Source organism: Centropristis striata, chromosome 4 (assembly GCF_030273125.1).
Source record: "Centropristis striata isolate RG_2023a ecotype Rhode Island chromosome 4, C.striata_1.0, whole genome shotgun sequence".
Taxonomy (NCBI): Eukaryota; Metazoa; Chordata; class Actinopteri; order Perciformes; family Serranidae; genus Centropristis; species Centropristis striata.
In genome coordinates, this window is record NC_081520.1 from 38870003 (window position 1) to 38887941 (window position 17939).

General features: G+C 39.2%; 1 protein-coding gene across 1 annotated transcript in view; it reads left to right on the forward strand.

The window, feature by feature from the left end:
• The first annotated feature begins 896 nt into the window (after nucleotides 1–896).
• Nucleotides 897–17939, forward strand: part of drd2a (dopamine receptor D2a) — a 59250-nt gene continuing 42207 nt past the window's right edge. The window contains exon 1 of the mRNA XM_059331991.1: nucleotides 897–1257. The gene's annotated coding sequence lies outside the window, so the exon portion shown is untranslated. The remainder of the gene's footprint in view (nucleotides 1258–17939) is intronic.

A 17939-nucleotide genomic window follows, 5' to 3' on the forward strand; every position in this document is an offset into this window, starting at 1 on the left:
GGTCAAGAGTTTGTTGCTGATGAAAGACTATAAAGTCGGCAGTCAGACTGCTCTTCTCCTGGTTTGTACTTGTCTTTGTGTATGCACAGTGTTGCATCTCAAATCTACAGGTCGAAAATGAATCTAATGTATCTCAATGATTGTCCTCGGGGCACAGGAGTCCTGGTTTTTCTATCCCTCCAGCTAGTTAATTGCATTCACAAGGCATCCCATGTGTAAACTGGCTCCTGTACAGTACACATGGAAGAAGGAATGAGAGCCAGAGCTCTGAGCACTGAGGTGTCAGTTATTGAATAAGGACAGGAGGCATATTAATGGACAGAATATATGATTATTGGTATTTTAATAAAATTATAATTATTATTATTGTGTGTGTGTGTGTGTGTGTGTGTGAGAGAGAGAGAGAGAGAGAGAGAGAGAGAGAGAGAGATGTTAATATCAGTGTAGGTCTATGAGTCCAAATGCGGTGCTCAACACAGTCCGTCTATTTCTTTAATTTCCCACTCCATTACCATTTTCCACATTTTTGCACTAATGCTCTAAGTCTATCACAGATCCTAATATGAATGTGTCATGAGTATTAGGAAAACCATTTCTCTTTCAAATCTCCTCCAGTCTACTCTGAGGATGAAACACTTTGCAATCAAATGTGTACCTTGTTTTTTCCTTTGCTTACTATAATTGAAAGCGCAGCGTGGCGCAAAGTGGAGAGTACGGAAAATGTGAGGCAAACACAAGGTGATATAAGGTCTCCCCCCCATGCCGGTGACAGTAAAGGAAATATAGGTTCCTGCCAGGGTTTAAACAGATGTAACCCCGCCTTGATTTTCCACAGTTCGTCACAGTCGCCGCGTCTCTTCCCTCCGTCAGTACCGAAGGTAACTCCGTGCGTAACGCTCCTGGACACCACACGGACAGCGTACAGTTTCAACCTCTACTTCACTTCTCTGAACAGCGACACAGAACCAAATCCTTCCTCGAGGCTTACACTTACCATCCGGGAAGCAGTTATTGATTTAAAACAGTTTTGTTTAATTTGTATTTATGTGTTTTTTGGCTCTCACCAGTGCAGTTTCCCTCCTCACAGCTTGTACTGATGCCTCGCACCCGAGCCGCTGCACCGACTCGGTTAAATGATAAAGAGTAAACAATGTGCAAAGCAAATGAAGGATACAGCCGGAGCTAACTGTGGGTGCGCTTGGATTTAACAGCTGGTGCCTACAAAAACAAAGATTCAGTCAAACTTATGGCGTGAAGGTAAGACATTTCCTTTTTTCTGTGTGCTGTGCCAAACTTAACCTATAGCCTCGATAGCACTTAATATTGCACTGTGCCATTAATGTAAAAGCATTTCTAACCAGCAGGGCTCAGTGGCCCAGTCCAGTCTACCTAAAGAGAGATTCAGGGAAATGCAAAGTGATTCCTAAGATATGAACTTTTAAGTTAAATCTTCTGTTTCCTCGCTTATCTCTATAACGCGCATTATTTGTCCATTTCCAAACACTTTGATTCCGTTTCTGTGAATGAATGAGTGAGTGTGAGGGTTTAAGCGCACGAAAAGTGCATGTGTCACACACATCCACAGCTTTGCGTTAAAGGAATGATTTATTTATGGTTGTTTACTGTATTGATCCGGCTTCTAAAACAACTGAAAGCAAACATTTGCTCTCCGCCCTAATCCAGCCCAGGAAAAGTGCTGTAAGTGAGCTGTAGTTGAATTCTTGAGATGTGGCAGTGTGCCTGTGTCAAGATGTCCTTTTCCAACCCACGGAGCGCTGATTTCAGATCTGTTTGTGTCTTCCAGTTTGTAATTAGTGCTGGGTTCTCCGGGGGCAGTGCTGCGTGGAGGGCAGGTGACTGGCTGCACATTCCGTCCTGTATTCTATCAGCCATCACAAGTTAACAAAGCAGGCAGATGACGGAGGTGTGCGGACTGCTTCATCTGCAGCTGTCCTCATAAACCGTGTGGGCTTCTCTCTGAAACCTACTGTCAGAGTTTATAGTGTCATCTTTATGATTTATGCATATTAATTACCTGCCTGTGTATCCTATAGCTGGATGTGCTGCACTGTTTTATTTTTGTTGAGATATACAGTTCTGCCCCCATGAAACTTTACTGCAGATTTACTATTTTATTCTTATTATGCAAAATATGCTTTCTTTGCAATTTTTTAAAATAGCCTAACATATGGCAGAGAATGCTGATCATGATGGTGCTGATATTAATATCCAGCGACGGTCACTTTTTAATGAGTCCATAATGACTGAAGAAGAAAAAAAGTGATATGCTATGTCTTAATCGTATAAACCCTAGCTCCTTATTAACTGGTAGCTTGAGGAAACAGTATTAAAAACTGCTTTGACGTGTGGTCAGCAGCTGTGCTGTCAGCCAGCAGGTTAGGATCCGAGCTTAACCCTGGTCATCACACCCGGTTACTGAATTGGTGCTGTCACTAAAAAGGACACTGCCAAGTTTTAAAAGCTGGTTATCGCCTGCATATTGGTAGAATTAACAATTTGAATCGTTTCTCAGTAGTGGAAAGTGAGCAGCTAGTCTCAAGAGAAAGCATGTTTAGTTAAATACCAAGATATCTGCTGAGACTGGATGTTGTGTCCATTTGCTGCCTCCCCATGCAGTGACAGTCTCTAGACACGTTGTTCATCCATATGGATTGTACATCTTGTCTCTGATCTGTCACACCTCGTTGTGAAGAAAACAGCGTTGCCAGAGCTGACTGATGCAGTGCTTGTCAAGTCCAGCTTTTTGACACAGACAGCTTTATTGAATCAAATCTCCTGGATGCTTCCAGACGACTGTCCGTTTAAAATCAGATATTTATCTCAGCATGAAATCAATTGTTATCAAGCCTCTGCTATTGCTTTTGCATTTTGAGGGATTGGCTTCCAGGTGGATATTAACATCAAGCGGGCACACTGTGTTTAAGTGGATTAGGCACATTATTATCACAATAGTTAGGGGTTTAAAGTCTAATCATTTGATGCAGCTGGCCAATCAATAGTGACATTTAAATTCAGCACAGTGCTCCCAGGAGAGATGACATGTATTCAACAAAAACAACCCCCTGCTGCAGCCTGTGCTTATTAGATTCACTTTACGGGGTTATGTTGTCAAAATTTGATCCAGTCTGTGAAATCACAACCTCAATAAATAAACAGACACAAAAAAAAACATTCTCCAGAGAAATCACATAAGTTCAAGGCTGGGATTAAACCATAAGAGAAAAGTACAGATCATTTGAAATTGAAGCATTAATAAAAGCAAAAAAAATGACTAAATCCAAGAACTCTTACATCGCACAGTTTACCTAACACTCTGTAGAGGCAGCAGTGAGGCATAACACATGTAAGGAAAAAAAGAAAAACTAACAAAGTACATGTGCTTCATAATGAAGTCCTACAAGGCCTAATGCAAGGTTATGAATATAAATTGGTGCATACGTTGATGGTTATTTGTGATGCTTTCAGAAAAGTGAAACCATAGACCACATCACTAATCATTGAAAAACAGCTCCACAAGCAGAGCCAGAATGTAAAAATCAGTGGATGTTTCTCATAGCTTTGCCAATATAAGCAGAAGAAGAAAAAAAAAGCTTAGAGGGAACATTATTTGGACGGCAATAAACAAAACAGGCAAAGGAATGGACATGAGAGCTTTGACCTTTGCGTGCGGTTCTGTCTGAAACGTAAGTGAGCTAAAATTATATATAAATAGTCTTCTTTTTCAGCTCAACTGAAAAAGCACTAACTGGGAGCTCAAAATGGCCTCCAAATCACAACCAGTGCAAACACAGACTCCTTTAACAAGCAGAGGAATTATTGTACATCTCAGTAATACTGCATAAGGCATATGAAAGTCTAAAACCCCCGTGCAGCTCCTCCTGGATGTCTTACAGTATGTGTGTGGCTCACATGGCTCAGCACCCCCATTGTGTTTTGACGAGTAAATCATTTAATTGTATCGGATCTCTGTGAATGTATCCGACTGGCCTACATTCCCTTTCCCCTTAAACCCATTCCCCGGCATGTCAAATACGTCAACACTCCAGGGACCAGCACCATCACTGAAAGGATGGAGGAGCCAATTAGGTCCCGAAGCCAATAGAAGATCCATCAGGATCTGGTTATGCTCCAGGTTACAGTTATATGCTGAGAAAGTTATGTCGGCAGGTTGGTCTGTCTGTACATTAATGGTGTGTCCATGATATATCGATCCAAATGGTGTATATAAACAGCATGGTGCATTATGTTTGACTAATGGGTGCAACTCTAAATGAGTATGTGCGGCCAGTATTCTGTCACCGTGAAGACTCTGTTTGTTGTGTTTATTCATTTTTATGGATGTAACTATGCTTTTGATACAGTTCACAATAATGGTCCCACAATGCATTTTTCCCCCTTTTAATATATTCTTTTTAATCTTACCTTTTCTTGAAGGATTGCTGAGGGAAGAATATGATCCATGCAAAACAATTTGTTTTTCCTTTTTTGTGTGAAAATAAAACTGAAAATATATTTCGTTTTAATATGGAAAAAAATCAATTGAATTTCAAAACAAATCCCTAAATGAATGAATAAATGAACAAATGAATAAGAATGAAGAAAATCTCTAAAAATATCAAACTAAACCCAAGCCTTGCTTGTAAATTAGATGTTTATTTAATGAATATCAGCAGATCTACATTTCCAGGAAGTGTCTGAGCTCTCTCAACATTCACAAGGAACACTATTTTTCTCTCATGTGTTGTCTTTTCACTTATTTCATTTTCTGTCTTGACCCTGGATTGTGCCGGAAGTAGCCTTTTTTGGGTGAAACGTACAACAGTTCCTGGGATTCCACCAGACGCACCGCAGCGCATTAAAGAAACATCCTAGAAGGGTCTCCTAGCTCTGCTCCGCTAACAAGGAAGCCAAACTGCTGCCACAACTCCAATTTGAAATGGCACGGTGCAGTCTGGAGATCTTCACCTGCAGCCGCCATTTATTATTTGTCTCAACGATTTGAATCGTCACATATTGCAAATTAACGACTCATGTAGCACTACATTCCATTTCATTTTTAACACCATATTTAAGTCAAATCAAGTCAATTTTATTAATATAGCCCAAAATCACAAATCACAGATTTGCTTTAAAGGGCTTTACAGACTGTACATGGTACGACATCCTCTGTCCTTAGACCCTCACATCGGCCAGGGAAAAACTCCTCAAAAAACCCTTTTAGCAGGGGAAAAAGAAGAAGAAACCTCAGGGAGAGCCAGAGGAGGGATCCATCTCCCAGGACGGACAGACGTGCAATAGATGTCGTTGTATTTATTTTATATTAGAGGGCCTACAGTACTGCATACATGGTGAAATGTCCACACTTACACACCATTTCTTTATTTATTCTTTGCCTTTACAGTGCATTCACATTTGATTATCACTAACACCTTCTCAAATTCACCTTTATACTGAGGATACATGCTCAAGTTCTTATAAAGCATGAGCAACAGGCAGTCAAAACTCAGGTTGTGTAGAAAGAAGAGGAAACCTTTCCATGACTCTCTATCTCACTGATTCGCTTTGGAGCCACACACACACCCACACACACACAATATATATCCCCTGAGAGGTGTGAAAGTGCTTTAGCGACAGTTAGGCTGCAGTGTCAGAGGATATTAGGCACCCTCTTGTACAGCTACATATGTGTGCATCAGTGTACGTGTGCTCTGCATACAGACACACGATGAATGTCATTGGACAGGGAATATCCTAATTGGTTGTGGCTCCTGTAGGGCTCAATAAAATATCAAAGCTAAACAGTTTAAAAACTACTTTCAAGCCCACGGGGGATCCTTTGGACATTACAGCGAACAATCTTGACCAAAGGGAAGACAGACGGGAGCGGCGGATGACAGGGTGACTATTAGAAAGAAAGGGGAACCAGCGAGCGATTAATAGCAAAAGTAGAAAGAAAGAGCAGAATTTCCCAGGGGAAATGAAATTTCTTACCAATTATCTTGATATGTGGTGTGTTTGGTCTGGGGACCCTGAAACAGGAGTGTGTGGTCCATTCAACAGTTTCTCCCTGTAGACCTTAAATTAGCAGCACTAGTTCCAGATCATTCCAGCTCCAGCAGATGGTGCCTGACACACACACAGACCTTCAAGGTGTGGAAAGAATAGTATTTACACTGCTCACTCCAAAGCTCTTCTCTTGAAAGGACAAAAATTAAAAGGCGAAAGTGAAAAGAAGTGGAGTGATGTTTTCAGAATCATCTTGGCGTGCGTCACTTCAAACGTTTTTGGGGTTTTTTTTCAACCTCTTGTGTCAAGTGCCAAATGAAAGCTGGGGTTGTTCTAAACAGCCTTTCAGTGGCAGCTTCCTTGACATTTTCCTCAAGAGTATGGGAGTCTTTTGTTTGGTGAACAAAGCCGGCATAGATCGTCCTGTCTGCGTGACCTTTTGCTCTCAGCTTTGATAAATTATGGTGCAATCAAAGTACAGTACTTTCTAAACAAGACCACAGACGCAGTGAAATAATCGGCAGCAGGTTTTTTAGTAGATTAAACAAGCAAGTATTACTTAACAGGGTAATTAGTAATTTTTGTTTTTAATAATTTGTCTGGTATTATAATGCTGTGCCCACAAAGTGCAGAGCAATAGTGTGATTGTACAGTAGCGTGTACAAAATGATACACTTCTGCGCTAAATTTGCATTTTTTTTCAGTGCTGTGTCCGCTATTGTTGTTGCTTCATCTTAGAAGCATTCTTATGATCTGCCACCTGGTCGCTATGTTTTTATGTACACTGTGGCTGTGGGCTACCAGTGAAACATCCCAACGCAGCAAGAGAAAAATAAAAAATAAAATAAAGGCAGAGGGCAGGGTCTCTGCAGATGGGGACACATACTTCTAATGGGTCAAAAATGATGATATAGAGTGACTTTATTTGGAGCTATTGCTTCTTTTTCTTTTTCTTTCTTTTTTTATCTACAGTCATGGGAAAAATATGAATATAGACCATTGTTTTCTTGCCTGGTACAACTAAAGGTACATTTGTTTGGACAAATATAATGATAACAACAAAAATAGCTCATACAAGTTTTATTTTAGTATAACTGATATCTAGACATTTTCCATGGTTTTCTTCAAAATAACCACAATCATTATCAAGAGAACCATGAAAAATTTCTAGATATCAGCTCTTAAATCATACTAAATTGAAGAAAACAAGGGTGGTCTAATATTTTTTTCCATGACTATATATGATCAGCTGTGATGCAAAGTATCTTGTTTTTCCCAGAAAAAAATACTGGCAGTATTAGGAACCCTCTAATTGGGGGATTTAGGGACAATTCTATTCACCTGTTTAAAACACTTTACAATGGTCCATTCAATCCCAATTGCATGAGCATTTCAGAGAAAGCTCCTAATAGACCCTGCAGAACGAGCACTTTTGAACCTTGCTTTATTTTGCTGAGAGCAGTGATTGATTCAATGCTTTTATATTCTATCGACCCCTTAAAATCAGCAATTGATTCTTTCTTGCTTTAGAAAACATTGATAGGTTTTCTTCTCTTGCACATCTTTCAGCAATTACAGAGCAGCTTGAAAGCCAAAAGAAAAAACCCCATCTCTTTCAAATACTTCATAAAAGTGACAACCACGAGACAACATTGCGGTTTCCGTTGTCACTACCAATCCATCTGGCCATGTGACCTTTTTGCAGACTCACTTGTTGCATCTCATCCTCCTGTGGTCTGCTGATTTTCTATTTGTAGAACTGGTAGAAGTAGCTGCTCAAAATCTGATTTTAACAAGTCTGGTTTTGCTGTTGGCACGAAATCTCACACATACAAATATCCTCCAATTCTCATTTTCACTTTGAAAAGAAGTGATATATTTTCACAAGCCTTATTTTAACATAAAGCATCATGCTATTGCAGACCCCTGCAGTTGCATGTGCAAAGGTGTGATACAGATACTGATTAGAATGGGACGAGACTTGTAGACAATATGAAGAAATTTAGGCTACAGACTGATACAGACTGCCACTAATAATAACTCACTAATCGCTGAAATTACTTCGGGTCATTCTCTCCTTCCTCTCCCTTTGAATGGAACCCCCATATGGCTGCAATTAATTAAAGCAGACAGCTTTGCTGCAAATATCTCAGCTGGACACAGTTTAGGTAAAGAACAAGACCAATTTTGCAACATTTTCACCTGGCGATTGTGACAAAGCAGGGCTGACAAGTGTGATAATAATCAGTCAATCAATTAAAATGTATTTATATTGCACTTTTCATACAAAATAAATGTAACACCAAATGTTTCTTATAAAAAACAATAATAATAATAAAACATGAAAACAAGCAAACACCCTCCGCCCATCCCCAATTCTCCACCCCTGACCCACAATCCACCCATCCCATTATAAACAAAGCACAAACTGAGGAAGCTCCATCTCAACATCCAGCAGTGAGGAAACACTAGAGGTGGGTTAGAAATTAATTAGATAAAATAAATAAAAATAAAGCAAGGTAAGATAAAATAAAATAAAAACACATGTAAATATTATTATTATTATTGTTATTATTATTAATAATAATAATAATAATAATAATAATAATAATAAAAAGTAATAAAGCTAGAAAAAGGAGGAAAATAATAATAGTAAATAATAATAAATAATTAAAAAGTAAAGTATGATAATATATATATATATATATAATAGCAAATAAATAAATAATAAAAGATGGTGTAACACTTACATGCATGAGAAAAATACTGTAAAATGGTTAAAAAATTTAAAAGATAAGTCTTAAGTTTGGTCTTAAAAATATGAAGCCTCTCTGATGGTCTTTAGGGTGACAGTGAGAAAGCGACACCTCACCATGTGTTCTAACTTTTAGTATTATTAAAAGGCCACTCCCAGAAGACCTGAGGGTCCTCGAGTAAATCAGATAAACAGGTTGGACTAAGACCTTTAAGAGATTTATTAAACCAGTAAAATGAGAAATGAGAATGAGAAAGGCATTGCAGTGGATGCTTTAGATCTGCTAATCACTAGTGCAAAGAATCTGCCAGCTTCACTGCCTCTCTGGTCGCACCACACCATCCATGTCAGTGTGTTATAAAGGGCCTGAGATGACTGTGCAGTAACTCAGGGATCAGACAGGAAAACCAAGTGTTTATAAACAACCCAGTTGCTGCAGACAAAGTGCGGCTACAGAAGCACTTGATTTACCTGGGGCTTACAAGCCTCTGTTGAGCAGGCAGCGTGTGTCATGGTTGAGCAGGAACACTGTGTCTTCGTGGGTGCACACATCTGCATCCGTTCCTATGTGTGTATTCCTTGGCTTGTAATGGAAAAGCAGCCAGTGTGTGCAGTGTGTATATGTGTGTGTGTGTTTGAAGTATGCAGCCTCACAAGAGACAAGACCGGTTGTTAGGTTGGAGCTTCCCTACGCCCTAATGAAGTCGATGGAGGCTTGTTACCAGCCTCCCTCTCCTCTCCTTCCAGTGGGCGGGTGCTCTACCATTTTTAACCTTATGGCTTGATTTGAGCGGGTAATGGCTGAAATCACCACTACAATAACCTTTATGTCTTACTGTATCAATAACATTGATGCATAGGTGGAATTTGTAACCTGAGGGCTTTAATCTTTGTGGATGATGCATCAGTGGCTTTTATTTAGCCCTTTATGTCCGTCTTCCTTTCTCTCGATGTGACTCGTCTGCAGGCTTCCTGGATGGCCTCCAATATTTCATTTGTTCTCACCTCTTTCTGACAGCATCTCCACAGTGAAAAGTCCCTTGTCAGTGCTAAAATTTGTACTCTGAATGCCATTTCCACTGATACGGGTTATTGCCTATGCCAGTCAAATAAATGACTGAGTGGTCCCTGTTGTACTTTTTATAAGTCAAGTCGGGAGGTTCACCATCCTGACACGACAAACTGCTGTGATCTCGTTCTGTTTAAATATAGAGAAGTGAATCATATGCAGCAGGGGTGTCGCAATTCTCCAAATGCACGGTTCGGTTCAGACCTTGACTTTTTAAGCCACAGCTCCGTGGTGGTGAATAAAAATTCTGGGTTTTTTCTTAAATTATTCAATCAAGTACAAGAACACTGAGGTCAATCAACTTTATCAATTAACTTTACATAAATAAACTAAATAAAAAGGATGATTCAACACAATGCTGACGTTTGACTTCTCTATTTGTAGTATAAGGAAGTTAACACAAAAGGTCCACAATATATAAAAGAACATCAAACTAAAATGTGTCACACTGTCCTTGACAAAGACAAAACTTGCAATTTTTTTCCTCTCTGTAGAATGAAAAGACAGATAAAGCTGTGGCTCAGATGGTAAAGAGGTCAGAAGGTCGGGGGTTTGATCCCGGTGATGACAGTCTACATTTCCACGTTTCCTTCAGCAAGATACCGAACCCCGAATTGCTCAAGATGCTGCGTCATCGATGCATGAGTGTGTGTGAATGTTTATATAATGAAAGCGTTTTGAGTGGTTGATATGACTAGAAAAACAATATATAATTACGAACCTGGTCTCACAGGAATCCGTGAAATAGCCATGGATTCGCTTAACTCAAAATCCGTGGAAAAGCCACGGAATAACTCAAATTTTCGTGAAACTGACACGGATTTCGCTACAATGCAAGTTAATGACATCATATCCCGTGGCTATTCCATGGATATTTTTTCCTGTTGATTTGTTCCAAGTCACGTGACTTTCAAGGTCCCGGCGGTCAGAACCAAAAACATGGCGGACAGTTCTCTCATTTTTGATGAAAAAATCTATATTTTGACTTAGTTTCTGCATAAAAATGGATTTTGATTATATTTCTAGCGAGAAATATATGTTTTATTTTCTAAATATTCACTCACTGAATGTACATAATCACTTTGTATGTTGGAATAGCCACGGGATATGACTGTCATTAACTTGCATTGTAGCGAAATCCGTGTCAGTTTCACGGAAATTTGAGTGATTCCGTGGCTATTCCACGGATTTTGAGTTAAGCGAATCCTCTCTGTAGAATGAAAAGACAGATAAAGCTGTGGCTCAGAAAGTAAAGAGGTCAGAAGGTCGGGGGTTTGATCCCGGTGATGACGGTCTACATTTCCACGTTTTCCTATAATGAAAGCGTTTTGAGTGGTTGATATGACTAGAAAAACGACATACAATTACAGTCCATTTTACAGTATTAATTCTGTTGGGAGATTACGAGGTTATGGAGTGGGCGGCATCAATCACTACGTCCACAGCAGCTGATAGAGGGATGTGAACTCCATCTGCAGACAATATGGACAGAGACTCGCAGCTGATTGTTCAATATCCAGGTTATAGTCGCTTTTATTTAACAGTAATGCGCCTCAGGTAACACCACCTGTTGTTCACCCCATTTCTACTTACCGCTTCTCCCAAGCTCTCTGTCAGCCTGTAAAATCTCAGTGTTTGCTTCCAAAATGTGGCCATGAAGCCTTTGAATTCACAATCCTGCGACTTGACATCTGTGGACACAGTTTTTCAGTCTTGCTTTCTATACTGCTACATCCCTGCTTCAAAAGATAGATTTGCTTCATAATCATCGTAACAAACAATCAACTGCAACTCTTCAACTGCTCGTTATAGTGAACCCTGAAAGAGCAGCTCAGATTGTGGCCGCAAGAGTGCTTTTTTATGTTACATATAGAAAGGAAAATGCAGTCTACATTTCCTATAAATCATTCAAAATCTTTCCATTTTTCATGTTAACCATTTTTTTGCCCTTTCTCAGAAAGGTGCCACATTGAGTGCACCTTTACATAAGAAGGATATTACAAGGAAATACTTCAGTGCAAGAGAGAAAAGGGGCATAATTGCAACGCCAAGATAATGACACTGTAATTGCTACTCTGAATGAGCAGGTTTATTTTCAGCACAGTAAAAGTCATAGCAGCTTCCACCTACACAGCCAGCCTCTAGAAACCACAATTGTGATGAGTTGCCTCTTGACTCATGCAGCAACAAAAGGGAGCTATTTTACGAGAAAGGGGATTCACAAGATAGTCATTGACTTTTGTCAGCATCAACGATTTTGACCTGGTATCTAAAAGGGCCTGTGGCAGCTAGAAAACTAATTAGGATGGAGGCTATCGCGGGGTAGAATCAAACACTTTGACAGTATTGACCAAGTGGTATCAGTTTGAGGTTTTGCTTCCTATTTGCATAGGCTGATACTGGGAATTAGGAATAGATTTAATGTTGCAAAGGTGCAGAGGATTAGAAAAAAAACCCTATTTGTACTGCACCTTCTTATTACCCTTATTACACACTGATATGAGAAAAATGTGTTGTGAAATTGGCATAATTAAGTAAAAAAGAAACCCTAATTTATTATTCAGCCAAATTTGATCTATATGATTGCATTACTAGTTTTAGTTTAGTTTTAGTTTCAACTAATTGCTCTTTGAAACTGTTTGAAACATTAGGTTCACATTTAGAACTCATTTTATATTCCCAAGAACATAGAAGGAACACGGAGAAAAGAGAGCAAAACAACACTAATGGGATGTATCGCCTTTTTTGTAGAGGGGTAATGAAGGTGCTGTCGTAAATGGTGTGTTTCTGTTCTGTTGCATGCATGTGTGGTGTGTGTTGTTTGTGTGTGCAAGGTGGAACTGTGTCTGCGCAGGAGTGTGTGTTTCTGTTTGTTTGAGGGCTAAAAACAATCAAATTTCAGGGCTCTAGAACTGCAGTGAATCAATACAACCAAATAGCTGATTAAATGGGGCTTATTGTAAGATTAACAGTGCGGTTTATTGCAAGGTTTAATAAACTGATGACTGTATCGCTGCTGCATGATTGGAGGAGATTAGCACTCTACGGCAACAAGGAACAAGCGTAATTATTAGTTTTTCTCTGTCTGATGCCAGTTCACAGACCATTTAAAATGTTATGGGAGATTTCAAATGCAATTACAAAACAGTTGATACGTGCGAAGCAGCCTTAATAGGATGAAATAATGTTATAAGTTTTGTCTACATAAATAATTTGGGGTACAATAGTATACTTACAGGGGGAAGCTGAATGTGTATTTATAGGGAAATTACAAAGCAATTACGGTTAAACATTTTTTAATTAGTGTTTATAATTACTGGGGAATGACATTATTGTACCTTCTAATTATTTTATGAGTGCCCCATTATTACAGAATAACGGCAGCATAATTTGCTGGATATAATCTCAAGCAATAACAGCTATAAAATCTACCACCATATTCATTGTGTTCAGAATATAATAAGAGTTAGTAATAGACTTTTTTTTATTTATTTTTTTACAAATCACAAGATTCAATCTCAATAACCTAGTCAGTGCTTTGTGAATTTTTGTGTCAGATATTGCAAGCGCTGGCTATTTCCTCTCGGAATTAAATTTCTTTACTTTATCTGATAAAAGAAAAAAAAGGAGGCATACATGGAAGACATGTAGTTACTGGGTGCAAGACAAACACTCTCACTTGTGCTTCTTATCTGTTTTTGTTGGGCAGTTTGAGGCCAGGGAGCACACCAGTCTGCAGAGAAAAGCCTTGTCACTATTGTGGAAATCCAGGATAGTCAGATAATGCCTCCTGCTTTCATAGATCAGTGCCGGGGTCACCTGGGAATAAGAGGATACGGTTGGATGTGAGACTGAGGCATTGTGGGTAGCAAGTGAGGTCAGGCTATTTAAGGATTATATTCAGGACAGGTCAACTGCTCTCAATTCAGAGGTCACCTGGTGGGCCGGAGCACTATTTAACCTCTTTAATGATGAGAGATGGATACACTGAAGCTGCTCTTAATCCCTCTGTTTAATAATATAAAACCTTCACATGGATATGAGCATTTAGACTCCCTATAATATATCTCAGTGTGTCTTTCCTTTATACTGGTTGTGTTGTGTATGTGAAAATAACAAGAGGGCATGTCCAAAGTAATAGAGCTTCATTGCACACAAATTGATTATTTACTCCAAGTTCTTAAATCACTGCCTCTATAATGAGGGTGTAAATATATTTATGCATTGTAATCCATCAGTTTAAGGACTGGCTGCCAGTGATTTCATACAGCTGAACGATCTTATCCTCGTGATAATTAGCTTTGTATTTATGTTTTAACTTAATAATATCAGCTGTGTAATCTGTACAGTCTGAATAGTGAAGCCAATGCAGAAGTGCCTTAAACCTGCATTCTTTCTAATGGCCAGCGGGGGGCGACTCCACTGGTAGCAAAAATAAGTCAAATTGTTTAACAGTCAATAAGAAAATGACACTACTTCTTGCATGATTTATCACCTCCTTTCCCTGATGATTTAATGGTCTCTAATTTCAAGTCTTCTTTAATGCAACATTTTTTGTAACATTTGATCCAATTTAGACCGAAATAGAAAAAAGGAATATATAGCTGGATATGCTTTAGGGCAGTGGTTCCCAACCTTTTTCTTGAGGGACCCACATTTTTACCATTGTAAACTTTGGCGACCCCCCCATTGTCCGTTGCTTCTATGAAGCCGAACTTAATGTGACTTTCATGGTACCCTTTCTTTTTCTTTTTGAGATATTCAGCATTTTCGTCTCCCTGATGCTTCGCCATTTTTCCATTAGCTCTGTGTTTCTGCTGCTAGGTGAGGTTACCGCTAGGTGAGGTTACCACTAGGCGAGGTTACCGCTAGGCGAGGTTACCGCTAGGTGAGGTTACCGCTAGGTGAGGTTACCTGTGTATACTGCATACATTTAATGTAGCCCTTATTTAGTTGTTTTTGTCCCACTAATGAATTAAATGCTGACTCATCTATATTTAACACATTAGATTTATTACATCCCTTAAAATCAAGAGGGCTTTGCGACCCCCCCGTGGATCTTTGGCGCCCCCCTGGGGGGGTCGGGCCCCCCAGGTTGGGAATCACTACTTTAGGGCATTGCTACATGATTGACAGACTACTGTCACTGTTATAAATTCCATTCTGGGAAGTGACAATGCAGTCGTTGCAGCATTCAGTTATGCATATTCAAGCTGTCTCTCTCTTAAGCTGCATATCTTTTTTTCTCTCATGCCCCTTCAGTGTGATTCTTCACCTGTCCACCAGATGCCCTCACACTTGCCCCATTTCATCCCAGACACTGCCACTCCCCTCTGGCCTGCATTCACCTCATTCCCCTGTTCCTCATCATCTCTGCAGTTTCTAAACCAGCCTCTTTTGCCCGCTTGGTACCATTCTGTCCAAGTTGCCATGTGTCCAAATTGCTTCATAGCGTCTGTAGTCTCCAATATGTTACATGAAAACCTGGAAACTAAAACCTGTAAGCTGCTGGTTCTGAACCTCTCTGCCTTGTGATTCTGTAAGTCTTTACAACATTCTCATTAATTTGCCTTAAGTTGCTGTCTTGAATTCAAGCAGCTTTGGTCTTGGGTGGTAAAGCTCATGCATGCCTCTTTGTGTGAGCTTGGTTTCCTGTTATCATTTGATTGGCTAGTGCCTTTGGGTATGCTGCTTTTGTTTGCTCTTAGCCTACTTGGTAACTCCATCTTTGTCTATTTAGCAGTTGGAAGTTTGAAGACTGAGCATTGTGAGTTTGCTTTGTCTAGCTGCAGGTCTTAAGGCACTTGTGATGAGCTCTGGTGCTCCACAGTTTGATGTGTACTTTAGAATCTCATTTACTGCAAAGAAGTGGATCTGCAAGATGAGGTGGGTATTGTTTGACACTTTCGGATACCGATCACAAGGATTCAGAAACTGTCTCACCCAATGCACTCGTAAGCACCATATTTACTTCCTAAGTCACTAGCTTCTCTTCACTAGTTGCAATTCTGATCTTTAAATTATTTCCCTGGAATCAAGACTGTTGGGTGAAAGATTTGGATCTTTTAAGGTTGGAAAAAGTGAAGCACCCTACATCTTTTAAGAAGATGTAAGAAGGTGTTGTTGAAAGTTTAGGTCACTGTTCATATCAAAGTATGTTTGTATGTAATAGAAACACTTGGTAAAGGCTGGTGTTGCTGTTGAATAGTCAAAAAATTTTCATTAACAATAAAAAAATTTACTTTAAATTAAAAAAATAAAATAAAAAAGAATATACCAGCCACAAATATTAAACAAACGGTCACTTCAGAATGGTTGATCTTCCTCACCCTCCTGTCAATCACTCTAATATGATTATATGGAATTAATATTATAAAAAATGGTTAAACTTGTGCAAGATACACTGCAAAAAAAAAGAAAAGTTGGGTGAACTCAAAATTTCAAGGCAACAAACTTCGACAAAATTTTAAGTTAGACAATTAAACTAAATGTTTTAAGTTTTGTTTTTGAGTTTGCTTAACTCTGAATTTCTCTGGCACAATTGTAAATCCGCTATGAAATGTCAGCTAATGTTGTGACCACAATTTTGAGTTAGCATTGATACGCTAATGGCTACTCTTGTAGCTGTAACAAGCAGTGCCGCTAGCATCAGTTAGCCGCTAGCATCAGTTAGCCGCTAGCTTTCGCTAATGACCAAATTTCACAACAAAGAAATAAGAGTTATCAGAACTATTGTCCCTTGTTGTGAACCCCAACTTAAGATATAAGTAACAACAACTCACAAACTTGTTTTTGAGCAGACAACTGGCTTCCTTTGTTGTACTAACTTACATTATTGCCCTAAATGTCAGTAATTTATATTTCCAAGTTTTACCAAATTAAATCACTGTTTTAGGCCAAAAAATACAAGTTGGCTTTTTTGCAGTGTATGCATATTGGGGTTTTTTTTAGCAGCTGAATGGTGCTTTGCTTTTAATGATTGATTTCCCTTTGTAAAAGCTGCTAAATGAGATAAATGAAGCACTGGGGCAGCTTTCCTTAGCATTTAGATAATTTGATTTCCTATTTTCATGCTGCACCTTAAACACAGCCCACGTGGTGGACCATCTCGGAGGCTGTCCAGGCTGGACTCAGCAGGCAGCAGGCTGACAAGGGAGGGTCATTGACTTGATTAAGCTCCCCTGAGCCTGGAGGGCCCAGGTGAGCTTAATCAAAGCTGGTCCATGTGTTCAATCTGTCTTGCGCAGCATACAGCTGGCATCAACTCTGCATGGAACGTCCACACACTGCTTTCAGTGCTGCTCTACCCATTCTACTTAGTTCAATAAATTATGTTTTTAAGTATAACCTTACATAGACTCCCTCCTTGTCACATTCCCTGAGCCAGTTTGTGACGGTCACTGAATGTGACTTGTGTAATGTTATCTCAGGTAAAGTTTTGGCTGAGGTTGCTGTAGTCAGCTTCCCAATGTCTAACGGAGAGCAGGACAGACACTAATGATCACCTAAACTGTGACATGGTAGCATCCTGCACCAGCCTTCACACACTTGATGTTCCAGTCCCAGACTTCTTGTAACATAACCATTACCTCCACATAATAGTTAGCTACTAATATTTCAAGCTGGGTATTGCAAACATTTGCAAACTTTTTTTTTTACAGACAACTCTTACTGGCTTACTCATTTGTTGAGGAGCTTTTGATATAGCTCAGTTGTCATGTTCATAATGGCTTATTATACATCCTTTTTAAGTCTATCCCCAAATCCTTAAGTCTAATTTAACCCTGCTTCAAGTCTTGAGCTGTAGGTTAAGCATGTCTTGGATCTGTATGTCTACTCTACACACACTAATAAAGTTGATTGATCATTTTTTCTTAAGTTGAGTGAGACAGCAAACAAACTGTGCGGCCACAACATTTTGTATTTCATATACTTTCTCTTAGAAATAGATTTTATCATCTACCCACAGTGTACTTTCTATAGTATAATACTACTCACCGGTGTTAGTTTATAAAATGTTCTACAAAATATTATTGCAATAATTTCCTTCAGCTTTTTCAGACGGATTATCTGCACAAGCTTTAATAA